Consider the following 9,836-nt stretch of genomic DNA (forward strand, 5'->3'; position numbering starts at 1 on the left):
GATGTCACTATTTGAGTCATCATCACCCAATAAACCGCGTTACATAACAGGAAAAATAATGGGAACCGGAGGATTGTGTCTACAACAATACTGTTACTGCTCGGGCATGACAGATGACCTATCATCGCCTACAGCAATCACAGCCAGCTGATTATTCCTCTAACAATAGGCAACACTGCAAACAGGCAACATTTACAAATAATGGCTCAATGTAATCTAATTTGCAATGTGTTTGACATGCTGGTGCTTAATTACACCAGATCCCCCCTCAGGAGGCTGCTATTCACTTTAAAGGTGCAATGTGTAATTCCTGGCCACGTGTTCCAAACAAATAGGCGGCAGCATTTCACCTCTTTCTCCTTCTCTTCCCCCTCAGCCAGGCTACTCTCTGCTCCTCTGCTCTTTTCTAATCACATGTAATGTTGGAGCTTATCTTAATAATAACCTCATAAATTAAGGGTTGCTTCTTCTGCAACAATGAAGTTAAAAGATAATGATCTGTAATGACTTGTGTGTCTGCTTCTCCCTGACAAATATGTGGAATAAGTATGTCATTTAAAAACCACAATAACAAACAGCAATGATACTATTTCTAAGAATTATGGGGGATGGGCAGATCTTGAAATTTCATCATATGGGGATGGGGGGGGGGGGGGGGGGGGGGGGGGGGGGGGAGGATTCAGGGGAATTGATTTATTTACACATTTATTTCACAAATAATATGTCATTTATGTCATTTATAGTAGATTATCTGTGTCTTTTCTTGCCATCGCATTAATTGACAAGCCCTCATGGCAGCTCTGCTCCTTCGTCCTCCCATGCTGGACTGAAGGCAGGCTGGACGCTGAAGTGTCTCACTAACGTCTCTCGCGGTACAAGTGGTATTACACAAGGGCCAGGGGTAGATGGTTAGCATGCTAACTTCAGTCAATCAACACAATACATAGATGTCTTTGACATGACGTTAGAACTATGTTACATATTCACATTCTATTGGTCATGTATTTTGACTTTTTTAAACAAAAATTCTGGTCATGTCTTACACATTGTACCTTTAAAGGCCTGGTCACACTGACGACGTCTGACAATTCAGATTTGCCTTAATATTATTCAAATTATGGACCGCTTTTTCTTTTCACTAAATTGTTAAAAAGTTTTCATTGGAACTCCCTCCACTCAGAGGCACAAAAACTGAAACGCCCTGCTTCAGCATTGCAGCATCCTGATGAGTAAGCAAATGTCATAACAGTGTCTCTGTGTCTCATTTCTCTGGGGAGAAATCCAGCAGAGAAATCCTCCAGGAGCACATGCATCCCCCCTTCCAGAGCACCAAACACAATCCTACCTAATAAGGAAAAATCACTGTCGATATCTAGCAAGAAAATCCCTGTCCATGTCCAGAAGTCTGGCTCTCCCTGGGTTTTCTCTGAACGGCCAGTGCATTCTTATGTAATTACTGAGACTCAGTAGCGGAGGCAGCTATAAGCTTTCACATGGAGACTGGATTTTTAGAATTGGTGGTGTGTGAGTACCTTGAGGTTATCTTTCTGAAGTTTATGAACTTTATAGACCACATATTTACAAGTTAAACCCCTGCAGTGTGAGAGGTCCATTATCACCACAGGATCGGTTTTGGAATGGAAGTCAAAACAGAACCATAAAAGGCCCATGTGCATCTCAGCTGAAGCTGAAGATGATGTCCTGCTTCAGACTCGCCTTCAAAACAGTATTGTTTATTTCCATCTTACTGTGACTGCAGTGTATATTCTGTCTACCCATGTTTTACATTAAGTTGGTCACAGAGTAACCGAGGACATGCAAAATGGGAATCAGGGGATTTCAGTCTTAAAATCACTGCCTCTTTCCCCAGGAAACTCATCCGGTCTCTGAAAAGATGCCAGATGTTAAACTCTGTAAACTGCACACAAAACAAACTCCACAAAACATCATCAAAGTAATCATTTGTGTTGTGAGAAGAAAGAAAGAAGAAAAAATTTACACATTAGTGAAGCATTTTTTTCTTCTCCTTTTTTTTTTTTTTTTTACCAATAAGGAGCGGAAGAGGAACCAGACTATCATGTTGACTACTGTCTGAAGTTGCTGAGCCAGAGCAGACCTACTCAGCAGCTTCAAGGTCACCACACCCCTCTGATTCCTGTGAATCACAATGAGAGTTTTCCACAGCTAGGAATAGCAACATAATGCAATAACAACACTATTACAGGAAAAAACTGACAAACCCTGAAAAATGTGTGAAAAAGACAAAACCATTCACTCAAATGTTTTCATTCAGTACCACAGTAAGGTTAATTGATAAGTGAACTTGCTATGAGGTCAGCATTTCTCAGCACTCATTAGTCAACAAATGTCCCTCTTCTAACGTTCAATTTCTTCCATAGAAGGATGTGACCAAGTCTCCCTGAGAAGACCCTGACCTACGGTGACCTCCTTCTCCACCACATGCAGAGCGTCGTGCATTGTTCTCACAGAGAACAAGGCTGTCAAGGTGACCCCGCATACCTCTAGTGAATAACAGTCACAGCGTTGACCCATGAACTTCTGCGACCTCTCGGTGCACCGTCAGTAAAAGTGATGATTTGCGGTCAGGGGGAGAATCACGTTGTCCATATATCATCTGTACAAGTAAGTGACGGCGGAGAATGTGTCAGTAATGAGCAGTTTTATAAAACTGTCACTTGTGAACTGATCTCCATTCATTAGCAGAAGCGTTGTTCTCTGCTTCTGTGCAGTGTAATGAGGAGAAATGCCGAGTTAATCATTGACTTCATAAGGTGTGAACTGCTGCACACAGTCCTATTCACATGGGGTACATCAAGGGAAACCGGCCAAAATACGAGCTCCATGTTTGCTTAAGGTGGTGATTTTGTTTTGGGAGCAAACACTGACCTGCGTATACATTTGACCGTAAACACGCTTAGTCATGTTGTACAACCTTCAAAAGGTATAAACAGATTCCGATCTTCTGATGAAGTATTTATTTCCTGGATAATAACTGAGAACATGACAACCCTAAGGGGTAAAGTCTTATCACCCATTTGCACGTAGACTACACAATGTGACTGCTGCCCAACAAGTTACATAACGGAGTTGTAAAACCGAAGAAATACTGCCTTCAAAAGTAATGACATGCTAATTAAAAGCACATTTGGTGAATAAATAAAGCGGGCATTTATTTCTAAACACATTAAATGAGTCACTCTGCAGTTATGTGAGCAATGTTAGAGGTCCTGCGAGGTTGATCAAACAACCATTGCTGCCCTCTTGCAACTTAGCAGATGTGCGGACTCAGCCCATACAAGGTCCTGGAGCCGCAAGTTTATGATATGCGGTTATTGGGGGATACACACATTTATCAGGAGGGAAGTATTTCACCTCCTTGTATGGTGCTCCACATGGAAGAGTTGGCTTGTGTGCTTCTTGTCAATGGAGAGGCGATGTGTTCCCAGGAGGACCAGCAGGGCAATAAATCAAAGCCTCACTCTCCAAGCAGAGCCCAACGCTGAGCTGGAGTACTGTGCAGTCTTCTCAGATTTGCTCTTACAACAAATGCACTTCATATCATTCAAGATTTGTAGAAGTAAAACTGTAATACAATGTGTCAGACGAAGCATGAGAAAATACACAGTAACACAGAAACATTTCACAAATCCTCATGCCTGTCATTTTGCATCGTCAAAGCTGAGTGCCGCCTGTGGATATGAGGACTGGCAGCTCGGACCCAGAGTAAGATCACAAAGGGCATCAGAGCCAGCTGTGGAAATCACCTTGACAGTAAGGGGAGCTGTCCTGATTTCAGGCTATTACAGCCTGGAATCTGCGGCAGGATGTGAAAGTACTCTGACAGAACAAATGATTTCCTCGGACACTGTGGAGCTCAGCTGGCAGTTGTCGTTGCACACTGGGTAGAGCAATGAGGGATGACATGTTGGGAAACACTGCCCACGGTGCCCTTTCTCTTTCTCCCTGTGCTCCAGCTGTATCTCACAGCTGCTCTCGCCTCCACTTGCCCAAAAGCTGAACTCCTACAGGTCTGTTTCAACATCGAAACTACACAGATCACACAGGTCAACTTGTTTTCAGGTGCACTGCAAAAGCATTTTTCTTTTAACACAATGTGCTCGTGGGTAGGTCTGCAGAGCTACTCCAGTGGAGCCCTGAGCAAGTCAGACAGGTTACTCAACCTTAAAAAACCACAGCCGACCAGACATACGTTTCCACAGTCTCAATGTTAAAGCTCCCTCCCTGTGATATAAATCTGTGCTCCCGTGGGAAAGAGTGTACTCACCTTAAAAGTGGCACCAACAAGTGACCTCACACCTCAGTCGGTCTGCCTGCACGTAAACCACGCTGCAAGCCCTCCCTGCTCTTTTCCTCTCACTCATGAAACTACACAGGACACACAAGCATTCTGCCTCTTTCTCTCTCTCTCTCTCTCTCTGGTACTGCCTGCCTCCTTAGAGGACTTCCCGGTTGACAGGCATCACCATAGCAACCCCACTTCGGCCCCCGTTCAAAAGGCACCCTGCTCTTGGCCTGTCAGCTCAGGGCACCTCCTTCAGTGAAGCCGACCTATTGTTGTGATAAGGTGATATTTCACAGCGCAGGGTTAACCGAAGGGGAATGCAAATAGTTTGTTACCTCCACCGCCCAGACACTGCCCAGTGACTAGCTTTATCTCCCCCATGCCTCCCTCTGCTTTTGTGTGCGTGTGTTTGTGTGTGTGTGTGTGTGAGTGTGTGTGTGTGTGTGATGAGTGCGAAGGCATGAAGGGAGATCAAGAGCTCTTTCTGTCCCAGTAGCTCTGGAAGTGTTTCAGAGTCATTAGTCTACACCATAAAGTCCACCACGGACAGAAAGTCCTGCTGACCTTTCTCCCATGATCACACACACACACACACACACACACACACAAACACGCACACACACACACACATACACAAGCGATACTGTTTGATGTCAAGGTTGAAATAAATGACCTGTCACTGAGAGATGTTCAAACTATTCAAATCAGAAGAAGCGGTAGATGCACAGATAAGTCACATAGAATTCAAATTCCGGTAGGATGGCTGATCAAACCACAGAGCCAACAACAGTCCAAGAGAAATGAAGCAGTCTCACATTCTCACTGTTGCTCTTGCATACAGTTCCTGCCCAAATAAATCCAGGATTTCCAGTTTGTCTGCAGTTCTTGCCAATGAAGACGAACTGCGTTAAACCTGAAATCACACATGCTGACAGGCTTGTTTTGGCACTGACTCTGCAGCAGGTGACCTGAGTTACAAAGTCCACAGTGCAGGTGAATGAACCAGTCACCTGACAGCAAGTGCAGTCAGCTTTCTAACGCAAAAGTAAGTTGGTTTCTAGCAGTAAACTAAAGACAGGTCAAAGACTAATATTTAACAGGGTCTAGTCAATGGTCCATCCATTCATTTAAAAGTGGTGTGTGAATGGGTGTGTGTATGTGTGTGTGCATGTGCTGGCCAGTTTGAGCTTGAAACTGAAGACTCAGCGCTTTCTTAATAATTCAGTGGTCTGGCTTGGTAGAGCGAAACTCAGGGAAGATATCCATTTACTGAGCCTGTACTCCTAACAGGGTTGTTTTTGCCAAACAGTTGAGCCGCTGAACCTGAGGGGCAAGCTGGGCAGTGCAGGCTTCAGGAGGAGGCTCCTTTCATAATCTGTGTCCCGCCGGAGCAGACTTTCACCCTGCTGTGACCACATCTGACACCCTGTCACTCTGCAGCTAAATGAGGTAATCACGCAAGAGGCGATTGCAGCTTTGGCCCGGGACCTGACACCTCTCTCCCACACTGGATCCTTGTTCACTTTGTCTCAGTCTCTTCATTGAACAAAAGCAAGGCTTCACCAATTCCAGCCTCTTTTTTTGTTGTTACAGAGAAACATTGTAAGAGTAGGAGAGAGGCATGGTGTTGTACCTCAGTTCCTTCTGAGATGGATGGATTCCAGCATACCTTTACTACGCTGTAAAGACCAACCGCTGTCTTTTCAGTTGTATGTGCCAGTATGTTACTACAGAAGCTCATTAAAAAGCCTGGCAGCCATTCCAGCGAGTGACTAAACCATGACATAAAGACAAAAATCTATTATATCATCCAAAACTATATCATTTGATGACTATATGTTTTTTTTTAACCAGCAGCTTCTCTCACCTCTGAGGGAACAAGGGACAGCAAGTCTGTAAAAGTCACAAGATAATAATAATAATAATGCATTTTATTTATAGGCGCCTTTCTGAACACTCAAGGTCACCTCACAAAACATAAGAGACAAGATAGACGTTATCATCAAATGAAGATATAAGTGAAGAGCTTCAAGTCGACAGGTAAAGCATGACTGTTATGCTTCCACTAAAGTATAACCATGGAAGACAGGATCTGAACATCGTACAGTACTAGTACCAGTAGTGTCATTGGGGGAAGTGCTTGTGGAATGTCTCTGAGAACAAACACAAAAGCATCAGGGTTTATTTTACCAGTAAACAACATTTTTTCTGAGTTATGCATGTCCCAGGACTCTGGGACAAACAATCTCTGGTATAGTCATAAATCCTCATGGGACCTGCTGCTCTTAGGATGCTTATTTTGAGACATTCGGTGAAGAAGAGGAAAAAATTAAAAATGAAAAAGAAATGATTGAGTACATTTCTAACAGGGAGATATTCACACACTAACACCAAAGACCAAAACAACAAAGCACAACAAAAGGGAAGCTTTTGGACAGAGGTCTGACGATAACCATCTTCTGAACCACAGACAGTAAAAGATTGGCATCTGCTGTAGTAAAGTCCTCCTCATGTCCGCCCTCTTCTATATAACTGCTGCAAACTGTTGCTCAACAATGTTCGGAGAAAATTTAAAAGAAGTAAGTCACAGAGGAGTGATAAACAGCCCTGTTTTGTTTGTCTCAGTGGTTTCCAGTGATAAACCGAGTGATGAAGGAAAACAACATGATGCTCAAACGTGTCGGAGACACTTTTCTTTCAAATCGAAATGTCAGCCTGAACCACTGAATTACATGGCAGTGACAGAAAACTCCTTTCCTTTTCAATTGTAAATATCTACTTCCCTGTGATACTAAACCAGTCACAGCACAAGTTGTACTTACAGGCGAGTGCAGGCTGAGCAGTGAGGTCTCCTCAGTGCAGACGGAGCGAGGAAGTGAATGGAAATGAAGGAGGGAACCGCTTCTCTTCTCTCCCTCTCCCTCCCTCCCTCCCTCTTTCTCTTTCTCAGGCCAACAGGGTGTCTTTTATCTTTGGTGAATGATTCAGCGTGGGTCCGAATGTTTGACTGCGTGTCCGTAGGCGTGTGTATGTGTGTGTGTCTGTGTGAGCATGCACTTTGAAGCTCATCAGGGAGAAGGCGCTCAGTAATAGTTTCCATCCACAGCTGGAAATAATAGAGATTCCCATACAGGCTCAGTGGCACCGCCCTCCAGTGTTTTACATGCAAAGGAAGAGGAGGCGATTTCCATCACCATCTCAATAAATAGGCCCGACTGACACACATATTATAATAGCATGGTCTATTCACTGTGTCTGTCACATTCAGATCAGACACAAAAGACAGTCTGGAGTGCTTTCTATGAGATCCAGATGGCTCAGTTGTCTTCACCTGGTGTCTCACCTCTGCAAGCTCCAGCTTTACATTCATGAAAGAGTGAATTTCTTAGTCCCTCAAGTGTTTGTATGTAAGGCCCACACATACAAACACTTCAGGGCCTCAGAGAAGTCTCTATTTCCATGTTCAGTTCCAGTACCAAGCCTGTCTTACTCAGCCAGTATGAGAGAACCTTGCTGCAAAGCCAAGACAAGCTGTGTAACTACTTTCCTTTTTAAGTCCACAGTGTCATCGCAGCAAAGCAGCTGTATTTCTGTCACTACAGTTTAAGTGTAAAGCTCCTGTGGAGCTCCCTGAGAGGTTTATCTGTCGGTTCCCACTCCTATGTTGCCTTGTCCTGAGATATTAGTCTGCGGACGCCTGCTGGATTCCTGCACTCTGACTCAAGTTCTCAGTTCTGCCATCCAAGACAAATATTTATCAGGTTGGATGCGAGATCAGCCACCAAAGGTCACATCTCTCAGCTACTCTGGAGTCCATCTGCACGATGGGCCCGGAAGATGACCATGTTTACCCAACAGCTCCACAGTGACACTTTGAGCTTCAGTCGGATAGCAGTCCAGATGAGAAACAAACTGTAACAGATGTGGAAAGAAACATTTAGTTTAGGATTTGCACTGCAGCTTTGTTACATCTGAACAAATATTAGTATTGATTCTTATTCCATCAATGGTCTGATAATGTACCTGTAATGTTAGAAAATGGATCGTGTCTTCTAGCTGATGCTGAACAAACATCTATTTCCAAAATGCGATAAACAAGATGCACTTTTTAGAAACTATCCACTTATCTTACTTTCACAGAGTTAGTTTGCTGCAGACATTCATGTGATAAGCAGTATAACACTGCCTCTTAGTGGTCCTGAGAAGAACTGTGTGGAGTTGATATTTTACCATGAGGACAGACAGGTGTCGCCAGAATCACAAACACGCCACCATCTATCTGTAGAAATGGTTTCAAAGCACAAAAACTTAGAAAACATTTCTAATTCAAATCATACAATCCTACATATCACAGTAAATATGTAATATTTACACATAACAGTTTATGTTTAGTAGCCTAAATGCAATGCGTGTAATAATAATAATATAATAATAATAATAATCTTTATTTGTAGAGCACTTTTCAAAAACAAGTTACAAAGTGCTTTAACAAGTGCAAAGACAATAATACCCAAAAGACAATAATACAAAAACAATACGAGATAAAAGCAAGAAAACATTGAAAAGACTAAAATACACGTTTAAGATAAATATAAAATTAGTAAAATAGAATAAAATAAAAGGGATAAAATAAAGTCAAATAAGATCAGGAAAGGCTCTCCTATAAAAGTATGTTTTAAGAAGGGACTTAAAAGAGTTCACTGACTCAGCTGACCTGATTTTCTCGGGCAGACTGTTCCAGAGCCTCGGGGCCCTGACAGCAAACGCTCTGTCCCCTTTATTTTTCAGTCGAGACTCTGGAACAGACAACAGACCTCTGCCCGAGGATCTCAAGGTACGTGCTGGTGTGTATGGGACTAAAAGTTCAGAAATATAACAAGGCAAGAGGCCATGAAGATCTTTAAAAGTGATCAATAGAATTAGAAGTCAATTCTAAAACACACTGGGAGCCTGTGTAATGAAGCTAAAATAGGAGTAATGTGGTCATATTTCTTTGTTCTGGTTAAAATGGTCTCGGTGTCCTTAAAAGTTAACATAGATCGAATTTTTGCTATAATTCTAAGTTGATAAAAACATGATTGAACAAGTTTTGTGGTGTGCTGCTCGAAATTTAAATTACTATCAAACCAAACACCAAGGTTCTTTACCACAGGCTTAATGTGATTTACTAGGGAACCAGCAGATGGCAGTATTTGTTTTGCCATCTGCTGGGACCCAATGACCAGGATTTCTGTTTTGTCTGAGTTCAGCTGGAGGAAATTATTTGACATCCATTTTTTAACTTCACAAAGGCAGTTGTTAAGTGAAATCAGCATTCCAGGGTCTGTGGATCTGACGGGCAAGTATATTTGTGTGTCATCAGCATAAATACGAAAAGAAATGCCATGTTTATGGATAATATGTCCAAGGGGAAGCAGATACAAGGAAAACAAAATGGGTCCTAAGACCGACCCCTGAGGCACACCATATTTAACTGGACAGAACGAAGAGACATAGTTGTTTACAGACACGC

General features: G+C 42.8%; 1 protein-coding gene across 5 annotated transcripts in view; it reads right to left on the bottom strand.

Annotated features, from left to right (window-relative positions):
- Positions 1 to 7,236, bottom strand: part of sorbs3 (sorbin and SH3 domain containing 3) — a 22,397-nt gene extending 15,161 nt beyond the window's left edge. The window contains exon 1 of one of the 5 annotated variants that reach the window (XM_046034509.1): positions 7,147 to 7,236. The gene's annotated coding sequence lies outside the window, so the exon portion shown is untranslated. Of the gene's footprint in view, positions 1 to 4,306; positions 4,543 to 7,146 lie in introns of those variants that run through there. The other 4 variants (XM_046034510.1, XM_046034508.1, XM_046034511.1 and 1 more) reach the window with 4 other exon arrangements.
- Positions 7,237 to 9,836: the final 2,600 nt, after the last annotated feature.

The sequence above is a fragment of the Micropterus dolomieu genome, linkage group LG21, assembly GCF_021292245.1.
Source record: "Micropterus dolomieu isolate WLL.071019.BEF.003 ecotype Adirondacks linkage group LG21, ASM2129224v1, whole genome shotgun sequence".
NCBI classification, from domain to species: domain Eukaryota; kingdom Metazoa; phylum Chordata; class Actinopteri; order Centrarchiformes; family Centrarchidae; genus Micropterus; species Micropterus dolomieu.